This window comes from Ornithorhynchus anatinus, chromosome 13 (assembly GCF_004115215.2).
Source record: "Ornithorhynchus anatinus isolate Pmale09 chromosome 13, mOrnAna1.pri.v4, whole genome shotgun sequence".
NCBI classification, from domain to species: Eukaryota; Metazoa; Chordata; class Mammalia; order Monotremata; family Ornithorhynchidae; genus Ornithorhynchus; species Ornithorhynchus anatinus.
In genome coordinates this window covers 41,186,492-41,193,599 of record NC_041740.1, presented here as the reverse complement: position 1 = coordinate 41,193,599, position 7,108 = coordinate 41,186,492, and positions in this window count along the sequence as shown.

Sequence of the window (7,108 nt, the reverse complement as noted above, 5' to 3'; positions counted from 1 at the left end):
AGAAGACAGGCTGCCGTCTGTCAAGTAGAGATGGAGTAAATGACAGGTTTGGACTCTGTGCCTAGCAGACATATTAGGCTAAGAAATCGCCAACACGATGAAAAATTATTTTGTCAAAAATCTGTAGGTCACCCATCATTGTCTAATGTATTCCGTGATTAATTGCGAGCATACATCAGCATTATGTCCTTCGAGCGAATCGCTTAATTGTGCTCTGCTCCCTGCTCTTAATGTAATGACAAGCCACCCGGGCACCCACCCGGGCTGGAAATGCCAAGGCCCCGCGTCGACGCCGGGAGACCCCGACCGTTCCGCCTCCAGAACCGGTGGAAATGAAAAACTTCACCAGAGCCGCCGTCTCGCGGTGCTTTTTAAGGGCGTGGGTGCGGGAGGCTGAGTGTCCGTGTTAATGTATGTAGATTTTATTTCTGATGAGTGATTATTTGACTGCTCATTTTACGAAGATTTATGGTGTCCTCTCTATCTCCTGACTGCAGTGCTCCTCTTATCTTTAATAAAAGAGATGAGGGCATTAATCAGGGATTGTCAGAGCTCCTGACTAAGACATTAAATGTACTGTATGGCAAAGGTAAACACGTACCAGATCCTTCTCGTCTCCGTCAGATCAAGCAAAAAACACTCATTATATTTATCATAATTTCACATCTGCTGTTTTTGAAGCAATGTACCATGAGGCCATAAACTGTATTACAACTGTGCATAAATTCAACTGATTTGTGGTTGGAGGGGGCTAATTCCTAAAGTACATTTTAGAAAAACAAGCAGTGAGGCCTGAAATTGCAATTCTATAAAGGCACTAAATTACCGACTGCAGAATCAAAAATTGACTTGATGGGTTGGGTTCTGCGGTGACCATTTTATGAAAAGTGACAGTGTGGCTGTGATTGAGTCAGTAAAATAAGAGCGAGTGAGCCGTACCTTCCGACGAGATTAAAGAGAAAGAGTGTGACGGAGACAGGCACCTGGGGTATAAATAGACCAAAGCGAAAACCTTCCTTTACCCCACCCCCATCCTTAGACTCTCCCCTCCCCACGAAAGCTCCCGCCCACCCTCAAAATGGCTTTAGGGGGGGCCACTGGTTCGAAGAGAAGATAGTCGTTTATTAGGGTCTGGTTTGATCTCGGGGTGGGGGTGGGGGGTGTCGGGGGGGAAGAGGAGGGGACTTTCTGCTTGGGAGAGAAGCTTTCATGTCAGAAAGATTGGCTTGCTCCGGGTCAGGGCAGGAAGCATCTTGTGGAGAGATGTCGTGTGTTCTTAACGGGGCCCTGGATGAGGCCTTCTCCAGCTGTGAGCCCCTTGAGGGCGGCGACTGTGTCGGCCTCCTGTCTCAGACTCCACCGAGCGCTCAGTACAGCGCTCCGCGCCCTCCCCATGCAGCCTCTAAGATCGCTGCGGGCAGGGAATGTAGCTGTTTCTTGTTACATCTTACTCTCCCAGGCGCTTGGTACAGTGCTCTGCACGCAGTAATCGCTCAGAAAATATGAACGACTGAATGACCGACCCGAAAGGAGAGCTCCGTACGGTGCTCTGCACCCAGCAAGTTCTTGGTAAATGCCGTTAACTTAAGGTCCAGGGCAGGGATCATGCCGTCTAACTCTACTGTGCTCTCCCAGGTGCTCAGCACAGTGGCCTGCACACAGCAGACGCTGGGTAAATAGCGTTGATTTAGACTTCTTGAGGTCAGGGGTCACGTCTATTAGCTCCATTGCTCTCCCCAAATTCTCACAAGAGTGCTCTGCAGTCTCTCAAGTGCTCACTGGAGTGCTCTGCTCAAGGTATGGGCTCCTTGAGGGTCAGGGGTGGCATTTCATAACTCTATTGGGCTCTCCCAAGCTCTCAGCACAATGCTCAGCACACAGAAGGCTCTGGGTAAATACCTTTGCTTGTAAGCTACCTGAGGGCGGGAGTCCCTTTTTCTACTTTTTATGTTCCCAAGCCTTTGATTCGGGGCTCTGCACTCAGGTGGCGACCAATTAAGCGCTCAGCACCCAGATGACAGTCTGATCGATGGTCTTCAGTGGGCACCCACTCTGTGCTAGGCACTGTGCTAAGCATTTAGGAGAGTACAGCAGCAGCAGAGCACTTGCGCTTGCACTCACAGTTAACAATTAATAGGGGGAGAGAAATGAAATGGATTTAAAGAGAGCAAAAGCCAGAGGAAGAACAAGTGTAAAGCTCGAAGCAGCACAAACACATCAGGCAAAACGGCTGAACAAATAGAGGAGCAACGTGATCCGGTGGATAAAGCCCAGGCCTGGGAGTCAGAGGACCTGGGTTCTAAACCCGGCTCCACCACCTGTCTATTGTGTGACCGTGGGCAAGTCACTTCACTTCTCTGGGCCTCGGTTACCTCGTCTGTAAAATGGGGATTGAGACCGTGAGCCCCATGTGGGACACGGACTGTGTCCCACCTGATTGCTTGTATCTGCCCCAGTGCTTGGTATATTGCCCGGCACATAGCAAGCGCGTAACAAATACAGTGAACGAAAATAGCTGAATGGACGGAAATATAAATGAATAAATCATTGAAATGAATGAATAAATGGAACTGTCTCCCTGTTCACTAGTGCTGAGGAGAGGCAGGAGGCTCGCAGTGCCGAGCGTGGGAGCCGGCTGGATGCGATGGGGTCCAGGGGAAGGCTACCTGGAGGAGGTGGGATTTCAGGAGGCTTTGAAGGTGGGGAGAGGCTGTGGCCTGGTGGATTGGGTGGAGCGGGAGCGCCGACCTGGGGGAATGACACATAGGAAGCGCTTAACGAGTACCATAAAAAGTCTGTCTCTGTCTCTCTCAAAGCGTATAGATACGACTGTCTGATCAACTATCTACCAAGTAGCTACCTCTTTGGTATCCCTCCACCTATCGCCTATCTAAACGCCTGTCTATCACCTATCATTCTGGCTGTTTATTTCTCTGTTTATCGATGTGTCAATCATCCTTCTACCATTTATCCATCACCTGTCAATCATCTACCTGTCCCTCGCTCCACCTAGCACACATCTAGTTGTCTGTCTACTGTCTGCCTGTCTATCTGTGAATGTGTGTGTGTACCTATCAATCATATGTCTATCAATCATTCTATCCACCTATCAGTCAATTTATCTACCCACCTGTCCACCAATCTACCTGGCTATCTGTACCTTTGCCTGTCTGCCTGTCCATCTGTGTCTCTCTGTCCTATTTGTCCTCTACCTTTCTCACCCAAGTGAAGCTTTCATCCTTTCATTTATCCCTCACGTATCACCCCTCTATTGATCGACTCACGATCTCTCTATCAAGCTCTCCCCCTTTCTCTCTCTCTTTGCGCGCGTGCCAGTATTTTTTTATGGTATTCGTTAAGCTCTTACTATGTGCCAGACTCTGTATTAAGTGCTCAGGCAGATGCAACATAATCAGCTTGGATGTAGTCCCGTCCCACGTGGGGCTCTCAGTCTTAATCCCCATTTTACAGATGAGATAACCGAGGCCCAGAGAAGTGAAGAAGTGACTCGCCCAAGGTCGCCCAGCGGACATGTGGTGGAGGCGGGATTAAACCCCAGTCATTTGACTCCCAGGCCCGGGCTCCTTCCACTAGGCCACGCCGCTCCTCAGTGTTTGTGGGAGAGTTTTGCGGGCATCCGCACCCCGGGTCAGGTGGTTGGTTTACGATTAGACGCCTTTGGAGCAGGATGTCGCTGGGGAGAAAAGAGGTAGGATGGGTCGGGGGAGGGCTGGGGGCTGGACTCCCCAGGACAACGCTGTTGCCTGCTGGGCCCACGGTCGGGGAGGGAAGAGGAGGCGGGGCAGTGGCCGGGGGGGGCTGGTTCTGGGCAGGTGTGGAACCCCTCCCTCCCCCTCCATCACCACATACCCCCCACCCAGCAGCTGAACCCCCTTCTCAGGCATGGGCTGCTTGGCACCGATGGGGTTGGACCCTAACTGGAAGTTAGTCAATCGATAAACCGTTAGTGACAAGAAACCCGTGACAGAAGACATTTCAAATTCCAACGAGTGTTACTTAGGGCCTGCCCAGGTGTCCGCGCTATGGCTCTGCCCCACATGGGATTCTTCTTCACGACACATCCGTTCCGATTCCACCAAAACGTCAGCTTCCGCTGGATGTCACGCGGGTCTCGGCCTTACGACCCGTAGGTCTCGGCTCTAAGACACCAGCCTCCATCTGGTGTCAGCTTCGGGGGTGCAGGCCGCGACGAAGAGTGCAGGGGGTCGAGGGGAAATGGGGAAACGGTTTCAAGCCCCCGTTGTTTGAGTAAGAGTAGGGGGCAGTGCAAGTGGGGAGTGGGAGGAGAGAACACATCTCCAGGATCAACCACTGGGGTCCAACTGCCCATTTTCCTCCCGATGACTTCAAGGACAGCTGCTTGAGCGCGGATCCCCCCACCCCTCACACCCAACCCCTAGTCTGCGTCACTGGGTCACTATGGCAACCACAGGGTAGCCAACCTCACGTCGGGAACCGATTCCCCCCATTGGAACCCTGTTCCTCCAAGAAAATCGGATCCGATTTACAACCATTTCCGGGGATTGACAGTGGGGTCATCCCTTCCGCCTTAGACCGTGAGCCCAAGTGGTACAGGGGATTTCCTCCGTTCTGTTACCACCGCATCTACCCCGGTTCTCAGTACAGCGCTTGCACAGAGGAAGCGCTAAATGAATGCCACGATTACTGTTATCGACAGCAGAGCCTGGATAATGGTTCCCCCGCCTCGGGGGAGCAGGACAGACAGACGGACAGGCTGTCATACCTGCAGGCAGCCACTCCTCCCCACCGCCTCTAGGCTTTGTCCCGCTTTTTTGCGATTCCTTCTTCGCCGTGCTGACTGCAAAATATAATAACTTCTAAGCAGTGTGTAAAACAAAGTGCTCAATCCACTTTATTAAAATATCCAATAATAATTGATTTAAAGGCAATAAAATGTGTTCATTAGAGGGTTTATATTCAAGAAATATTGAAAGTATACCTAAAACTGTCACTTTTATTGTGAATGAACAGGATAATATAATTTCAAAAGAGTGTGATCATACTAAAGATTTGTCCTGCAGCATTATCTGATAGCTCGTAAAGGGCTGAAATTTAATATGATGCTTTCAGTCAGTTTAATTGAAATTTAATTGCCACTTTGGGCAGAAGGTTTAGATCTGATCAATAAAATATTAAAGATTTTCTGCTTTTCCTCCAAACGCCTCTTTTGGCCGACGGAGCGAAAGGAGGCTCCGTTCGTAGGAAATATTTGTTTGTTAGGGTGCGCTCGGCGCTCGATATACCTTTCGAACCTGAGTGTTCTAATGGGCCGTGTGGATAAATAGTGGAAATGATAAAGCAATAGTTGATCCATTTAATCGCCGACCGACGGGAAGAGAGCCGGTCACCTTCAGAGCCGTGGCAAAGGCAAGAAAGTCGGGGAGCGATAAAGAGTTGGAAATGTCAAACCTCGAGAAGATGGAGCCTGGCAGGAGGAGAACCGTAAATCAAATCCGGGAAAGGACCGGGGATAAAAAGCTGGTTCTTTGGTATTTTAGAAATAATTACTAATACAAAAAGGGTAATGATGAAACGATAAATTACGTTAAAAGGGGCCATTAGAGGAGAATTAGTTTATAAAGCTGAGGGATGGTTCTGGAAAATTGTCCTGCTTGGTTATTTCGACTTTTCATTTCCTATTACCCATGGGGGTGTGCCTCCCCCCACCACCCCCACCTCCAGCCCCGGAATCTCCCGACAAACGAGCCGCTAATTGATTGTGACTTTGCCCCTCCGATGCACCAACCAAGTTGGTGCCTCTCAAAGGTGAGGTCGGGAGGGAAGTGGGGGGGAGGGGTTACCCCAGTTCCATTCGGCTCACGCGCTGGTGGTGAAAGAGGAAGGGTGTTTCTTCCACCTGGAGGAATTCATCGGGTGAAGGAATTTCTATCACCAGTGGAAGGAGGGATTTTGCGTTTCTTTACACCTGCGGCCTAGGACTAGTCTTCTCCCCAATTCAAAATCATCATCTCCTCACTGTGCACTTACATGCACACACACACAGATACACAAATATATCACCTGTCTTCTATGCGAAAATCCTTTTGGGACTGTCTCTCCGCAACAAGCGTTTAGTAGGTGCTACATCAATATGATCGACTGATTGGCTGGCCCCTTTTCTCTCCCAACCAGCTCCTAGCTCCTCACCTTTCTGAAAGAGATCACTCTATCTTTGGTCACCGAGAGAGACGCAGGGACTAACATCCATCGTCATCATCATTATCAGTTGTACTTATTGAGAGCTTACTTGTGTGCCGAGCGCTGTACTGAGCCGTTGGGGGTTGTACAGTGCAAGAGTTGGTAGACCTGTTCCCTACCCACGGTGAGCTTACAGTCTACAGGATGGAGGGGAAGAGTCGGGAATGAAGAGGGGAGAGTCAGGGGTGTTGAGAGGTCCATACTGGGTTACTGGGGGAGAGTCAGGAATGGAGAGGGAAGAGCCGGGGTGTGGGATGGTCCATACTGGGTCACCGGGGGAGAGTCAGGGGTGATGAATGTTCCATCCTGAGACACTGGGAAAGAGGCAGGTATGGAGAGGGGACTGTTAAGAGTGTGAAGATCTACCCAAAGCCACTGTTTTACAACCTGAGCCCAGTCTCCACATGCCTCGATTTCCCTTTACTCCTCTCTCTCCCCCTGAGTCCCAAGATGGCGATCCAATGGTTCTCTCTCCCTGGTCCACCCAACAGCCGGCGTGGTCACTCTGTCTTTTCGTACACTTCCCCGTCTCCTCCCGTCGGGGTCCTTCACATCTCCCAGGAGTGGTTGCCGCCGCCCAGCTCTGATCCGGACTCAAAACTGGTGTGTGGGGGAGAGACCCTGGCCCCTCTCCTCCTCTCTCACTTCGGCCCGGGGAAGAGAGGCATAGAGATTTTGGGTGAGAGGGATTGCTGCTCCCTTTGAGAAGATTCATCCCCTGGATCATCCAGAGTCTGCTGACAAGAACCTTGTCGGGTAAGCAATCATCTCGGGGGGAGATTGATTTTTGATTCCGGCTGGCATGCGCCCACCTAGAGCTCGCGCGCGCGCGTGTGTGTGTGTCGGACGGGGGCGGGGCGATAAGAGT